Below are 7,649 nucleotides of genomic sequence, written 5' to 3' on the forward strand. Positions count from 1 at the left end.
ACAGAGGGGGTTGGAAGTAATTAAGAAACGCTGGGACACCTGTAGGAATTGGTAGCACTAACTTTCAAGGCTTGACCAACCTCCATTGCTGCAGAACTGCTTTAAGTTGTTAACCCATTTCTTGTTCACCTTTTTGTATAATTCTGAAATGTACATTATTTTTCAGTTTTGTTTAACCTTACCTTTTTTATTTTTTATTTATTTATTTTTTTTTACCTCTGGCAGTTCACCGCTTACCTTTGTACCATTTCAAGCTGTTCATTGGACTGGAAGTGCTTGAATTTCAAAACAAAAATGGAAAAATTCGGGTGTTCTAAAACTTTTGACCAGTAGTGTGTGTGTGTGTATGTATGTATATATATATATATATATATATATATATATATATATATATATATATATATATATAAATATGTGTGTGTGTGTGTGTGTGTGTGTGCGTGTGTGTGTGGTGTAAAACTAATCAATTATTGCAGAATAACTGTTCAGATATCACCCTCTTTGTGTGGAAACCTCATGACCAGAAATAAACGCAAATCAAAAAATGACAGATAATTACACACTAGTATTTGAACATTTGATTAAAATTCAAGATATCTACACAGCAAAAATGACAGTTCACTCACACAGTTAATTTATTACAATTCACATCTCTAAATGAGACAGAATAGAAATAGAATTGTTAATATTAGTTGAGTTGTTAACTATTGATAATTGCAGTTTGACTTTATTTTTAAGTCAAAATTCTGACTCCTCAGCTTCTTACGAGGTGTGACAACAACGAAACAAGACTGTGCCAGCCATGCTCATGATTTAATGGCAATTGAGTAACCACTTCTGTCACTATGTTGTGCAACATCTAACCACTGTTCTGCTATAATATTGCTCAAATCTCCCTCTCTATGCCAACTGTGTGACTCGAACTGGCCTCCAAGAGGAGGACTTTGCTGAGTGCTTCCAGGAGTGGCAGAAGCAGTGGCATAAGTGCATTAACTCTAGGGAGGATTACTTTGAAGGGGACGATGTGTAATTTCTCTTTAAATTTTGTTAAAAAAAATTTTTTTAAAAATTGAGAAACGTCTTGTTTCATGTGTGCGTTTTTCTGGTTTCCTGATGCCTCAGTTTAAAGGACTTCCTTTACCAGTGTTATGAACATAAATGTTTTTGTCAAAAAGCTGCCGTACAAATTAATACTTCAAAAAAAAGACACTGGCATTTGTTATCTGTACACTCCTTAAAGATACTCATTGATGGTTTTTTCATCCAAATGCATCGCCTACAGTGGTAACTATAAAAGTTGTGGAAACCTTCAAACTCAGTAGCACATTTCTGTATGAGTTTATAAGTTACAGTATAGGCCATTGAGCTTTGGTAGTAAATGTATGCACATCATTGTATCAAAGAACTACGGGTGAGCATTTGGATTGAGATCAATTGTCCAAGCACTATCTTTTTGCCTGTTTCTTCTATTTCATTTGTTGTTGTTTTACATTCAAAGGTCAACTGTGAACTTGACAAGCAACCTAGTTCAGGTTTTAGCAGCAGCAATATAAACTCTGTTGGTCTCAAGACAGACCCAGTGTCTATGATACATAAGTCAAGTTCATGTGTTTATCTCTGTACATCAAAAACTGATGTTTTTTTTTGGATGAAAAATTCATCAATTTTTTTTTTTTTTCTTCCTGTCCTCTGTTGAGAGCAGACGTGTTTCTGAGCTGTCCTTGCCTTCCTCTTTTTTTTCTCCTGCTTTTGCCTCTGCGTCTCATCTGATTTTGTCTCTGGATCCCCTGCTTGCTGTATTCCCGAACAACTAAATTATAGAATTGATCAACTGGACACTCAACGCAATTGACAAGATTTTTTCACCCAGGAACAGGGGCCTGGGGGAGCCCGCCTGCCCTGACAGAACTTTTGCAGTATGCGATCGACGCTTGGAACAAGTGGAGGTAGTATGGCTGTCGGTTCTGTTGGTGGAGGAGTTTGAGAATATTTACCTATTTGGATTTTTGATAACAGGACACCTTCTAATTGGTCTTGGAGTTGCCCTGGTTTATCACAAAGTTGAAAAAACAGCAGCACACAGAGACCCCGCTGGTGTCAGTCGAAATTAAGGAGCACTTTGGAGTGGTTAGTGACAACGTGAAGGTATTACAGCGGATGGTGACACAGTCGGACGATTGCGTGCGAGACCTGGCTGGACGAGCTGTGGACTCACACAAAAGTTGGATTACATCACTGGACAGACCGTGGATGTGCTCCGGGAAATCACGGGACTGAGGGGAAAATGGATGAACTGTGCAGGTGGATCTACCTGCTCTGAAGTGATGAGTTAATGCTGAGGCCCGGTTATAACGAAAATTAAGTTATAACTAAATTAAGCCGAAATCAAGTCATTTTCCCCCATTTAGTTCTGTTCCTCCTGGGAGCCGGTAAAGCAGTTGGAGCCACTCTTGTCTAATCTGTTCCTTTGCAGTCAAAACATCCTTCCAAGGCCAAGACTCAGGACTGAATGAACTGATAGTCTGAGTCTCTTATTTTTCATACACAAACAGACTTTCAAGGACTCACCACATACAAGCATTTAACCCCCCCCCATCTCCGTCTGCCTCACAACATTCTTCTTCTCTTCCTGTCACCCTCCCACAACCGAATCCATTGAAAAAGTTCCATCACGTGACCACGTCTACTGTGTTTATAATGTTTTATGTATGTGATGTATGTGCTTGCATTATCTTCACTGTAATTCTTTCAAAGAAAAGGGTTTGTGGTAGCGCTCTAGTAGGAGCAGCGGCCCCATGTCCCTAATCACTGAACTCAATTTCGTTTGATGTACTTTCTACTGTCAAATGACAATAACATCAATCCTGATTCTGATCAAACACACTAGAATCCAAACTAATGGACACTTGCTTGTCAGCCATATGCAATAAAAAGGCCTACATCTGCAGGGGGAAACACCCTCTATCACTATTGTTCAAACCGTGCGTAGAGCTACTACAACTATTACATCCCACAAACGCCCCCTGCCAAACAATAACAATATGATGATGGCTGAGGCCAAAACTGAAGCCAAAGCCGTCACTGGACCAAAGAGCAAGACAAATATGTCAGTCAAAAAAAAGACTATAAAACACGTACCACATGCCATCGATGTCAGAAATATGTCTGCAAAGCCTGTGTGTCCCCCTGTGCTAACCGGGCATTTAGTGACAGAGAGAGAAAGGGGAGGGGGGGGGGGGGTATACACAATATGAGATATGAGGGCAGCGGGAGGGTTATATGTGTTATTTGATGTAATTGCCTTCAATTCATCATTCAGGTTGTTCCATAAGTTGATTCCTGAAGTCATTTTTGCAATGTGCTGCAGCCTAATTTTGAGAAACACAGACACCACTAATCTCAATAGGTTTGAATGGTGGTTGTCAATGCCAAATTGTGTTTCTTCAATATATTCCCAAACAAAAACACATCCTGTGCCAATCTCTTCCTGGACAACATGCGTCACCACCTACACCTTGGGAGCTTGCCCTAATTGGACCTGGCAAATCACCCACTCCACTGCTTTCACCACCTTTACAGAAAAAAAAAAATGTTACTACCACTACAGGTAATTAGCATCAATAGTAACAGTGGAGGAGTAAAAGTTCTATTACAAAGCTCTGCTTGACAGTTCATAGGCCCACTTTAACCTCTTTGGTTCACATCCCACATGTCCATAACAAGGCAGGGGTTAAATAACACATATCGCTATTGTGTACACTACAAAAGGGTTAACACATTCTGTGATTGAACATGTTTAAGGTTTTCACACACGTCCGTATCACTGCAAACTTAACCACATCACCATAAGCCTGCCCTGATGGCCTGACTGAGATTCAACCTAAGTATTGCTGTTAAACAGGGGGGTGGCAGCAGAGGATAAAACAAACAAGACAGACAAAACAAAAAAAAAAAGGAAACTAGTGCGCCCCAAGGGCAGTTCCCGGATCTTTTATGCCCGTTACCGGCTTACTTGCTGGGCGGACTAGACATAGAAAAAACCCAAACCAACTAATAACACAAAAACAACAGCAAGAAAAACAGCTAGGAGGCCCCCGATGCCTCTGGTTTGTCCAAATGGTTCCCTTACCGACTACCTGTATTTGCCACCCCAGCAGAGAAACAAGTCCTTGTTCCTTCATTCCCCTGCATACCAGCATGGAGTGAGGTGTGCAATCGCCTCACTCCTCTGGTTGGAACCACCAGCCACACTCCTGTTCCTCCCTGCCGGCGGGCATATTTATATCCACCTTCCTAATCCCTGCACCTCCCCTTATTTGCTTAGTGCCACCTGCCACAAAAAGAATATCTGAAACCTCAAAATGCATCAGAATGCATTATGGTCATGAGCTTTGGGCCATGACTGAAAGGACAAGATTCCGGATACAAGCTGCTGAAATGAGTTTCCTCCGTTGGGTGGCTGGGCGCACCCTTAGGGATAGGGGGAGGAGCTCAGTCACCAGGGAGGAGCTCGGAGTAGAGCCGCTGCTCCTCCACATCAAGAGGGGCCAGCTGAGGTGGATCAGGCATCTGTTTCAGAAGCCTCCTGGAAGCCTCCCTGGGGAGGTGTTCTGGGCATGTTCCGCTGAGAGGAGGCCTCGGGGAAGACCTAGGACACACTGGAGAGACTATGTCTCTCGGCTGGCCTGGGAACGCCTCGGGTCCCCCCAGAGGTGTTTGGGGAGAGGGAAGTCTGGGCATCCCTGCTTAGACTGTTGCCTCTGTGACCCGGTCCTGGATAAGTGGTAGAAAATGGATGGATGGATGGATGGATGGATGGATGGATGGATGGATTATACGATGTGATGGTTTGATATGAGCTTTTAGATTAGTAATTTTCACTGTTTGTAAGAAAACCTAATCTGTAGGACTAAAGTAGTTCATGTGTTTTACAATTAGGCAACATGAAGAATACTGTAGTAATGTATGGGGATGGATGGAGCAGAGGAAGATCGAGAGATTCTGTCCAGAAAACATATGCCTTCGGACCATGAAGGTGCAGCGTGAGGGTGAACTCTCTCTCCTGTACTCCTGGCGGTTTTTTGCCAAGAGGTCGACCTGTAGATCTGAAATGAAGTTAGCACAAACTACTAAGACCCCTTTAAATAATAAGGTAGGAGGAGTCTAACACAGTGTAAACATTAAGCACCTATATGAAATATTTTGATCAGTATTTTCATCTGACCAGAGGAGCATTCCAGTCTGTCTTTTAGCTCTTCATCTGTTTTCTCTTCTTTGCCCTTCACTCCCAGATCATGCTGCTCCTCTTCTCCTGCTCCAGACTCTCCACTCTAACCAGAGCATCAATAAGTCTGGCCTTCAGAGCAGTGGGAGAAGCACCTAAAGCAGAACTGAGGTCCTAGTGCAGGCATGTCCAAAGTCCGGCCCGGGGGCCAATCACGGCCCGCGGTCAGATTTTATACGGCCCACAGCTTGGGTTTTAGAATGTATTATTTATGGCCCGCATGGACTGTTGAACAGACTACATGAATCATAAAAGGTTCAAAATGCAGGTCCTCCTTTCACCTCATGGTGGCAGCACCACTCTAACTCTATGTGGCTCTGTGACCTTGCCGTGAACCCTTTTCGCTAATTTCTAACCATGGCGCCTGTCAATAAAAAAACGAAAGTTGACAGTGAGGGCCGCCGCTTCCAGGAGAGATGGGAATTACAATTTTTTTTCACTGAAAATCGAGGTGATTGTGTTTGCCTAATTTGTCAACAGACTGTTGTCTTGTTTAAGGAATTCAATGTAAAGAGACACGAGCAGACAAAACATGCTAACGAATACGACAAGCTAGCAGGGAGTGAGCGCTCCGAAAAATTGAAGCAAATTCCAGCTGCTTTAAACTCACAACAGTGACTCTTCATGTGAACCTGGGAGTTCAATGAATTCACCACCAAGGCAGGATACCAAGTTGCCAGCTTAGTTGCCTCTAACTGCTGGTGTTATGTACTTGTAGATGTGACACAAAATATTACTTTCTGAATGATTTTGTGGAAGACAAGAGTAAGAGTCAAATGTTTTCATCTTAAATGTTAACAGACTTTGCATTACTGAGTAATATATGAGTAATGATTACTCATATAAGTCATGTTTAAAATGAATGTGGGGTTAAGATTTTTATCAACTTCTTGGACGTTTCAGATACTCCACACAGTTTGTTCTATGTTATCTGATTCCAGATGTGAAAGGAAGGCAGAAATGTTTTTTTTTTTTTAAATTTGTTCACACCTGAGTGGCTTAGATTTGGTTACATTGCCATTTAAAAAAAATGATATTGTGACAATGAAAATAAAATTGTTGTAGAACAGCGCTTTTATATGTAATTTTTACTGTTTAAAAAACGTCTGAAGGGACCACTGGCCCCTGGCAATGTCCACATTATCAGATCTGGCCCTCTTGAAAAAAAGTTTGGACACCCCTGTCCTAGTGGAAAAAGGGAAGGAAATATTGAGTAATGTTTCTACCTCCTCTCTCCCACTGCTGGCTCACATGCTTCATCTCATCCTCATGGGAATGAGCGTCTTACTGTCAGAGACACATATTCAACAGCTACAGTAGATTTAAATGGATGCTCATGTGGACTTGTGTGTGTCTAAAAGGAGTGGCAGACAGCAGATGTGATGGAGGTTTGAATCTGACCAGGGCCTTGATGCTCTCATGTGTTTGAGAATTATTACATGCAAATACTTCCAGCCTCATGGAAATGCTGAGATAAGTCCACTGGCAGGCTCTCTTCAGCTTTCCTCCAAGCTTATGTATACCTCTTGCCTTGATAGATGTACATACACTTCGGCCTCTGTAAGCCCTGTACCAAGATGGCGGCGCTTTAGGCACGTCCCTCAGCAGCGTCTACCTGAGCATCATGTGATCTTCAGTGCGACGCATGATTGGGTGAAAGTTAGATCAAGTGGCTCGTTACTCCATTGGTTTTGCCTGGTTAAGATGTCCATGCTATATTGAAATTTTTTTTATCTTAAATTTGAAATGCAATGTATTTGAGAATATTGAATTAAAAAACATTTTTAAATAATTGAATTCAGATTATGAAACTATGTGTAAAAAAGAATTTAAATTCAACTCTTAAAAAAATTAAACTATAAAAAAAATCAAATTACCGAATACAGCTATTTTTTTAAAATGTTTGCGAAATACAACTATTCAATATCTGATGGTACAGATTTACTTCCATAGACAGGCAAACGCCACCACATATCTTGACCAATCACATGCTAGAAAAAAACATAAGGAAAAAAACAAATCAGCTCCCAATGAAGAGCTAGCTCCTGTTGTTCAAATCAAAGAGCCGGCTGTTAGAGCTGGATCTTTTGCAACCGACTCATCACTAATGGGAAGCAGTTTATGCCACTGTACAGAAATAATATCCTTGAAACAAAAATGACTTAGTGTCTCAAAATGAGATACTTCTGTATGTCAAATATTTATACATCTGAGAATATTTCTCATTATTTAAAGATACATTATTTTTTGACATTACAAGTTATTCTTATGAAGTCATTTTTGACCTGCTGGATCACTGTCTTCCTCCATAACATGCAGATTGTTTTAGTACTTTGTATTCCATCCTTGAAATGAAATAAAAATG

Source organism: Sphaeramia orbicularis, chromosome 10 (assembly GCF_902148855.1).
Source record: "Sphaeramia orbicularis chromosome 10, fSphaOr1.1, whole genome shotgun sequence".
Lineage (NCBI taxonomy): Eukaryota > Metazoa > Chordata > Actinopteri > Kurtiformes > Apogonidae > Sphaeramia > Sphaeramia orbicularis.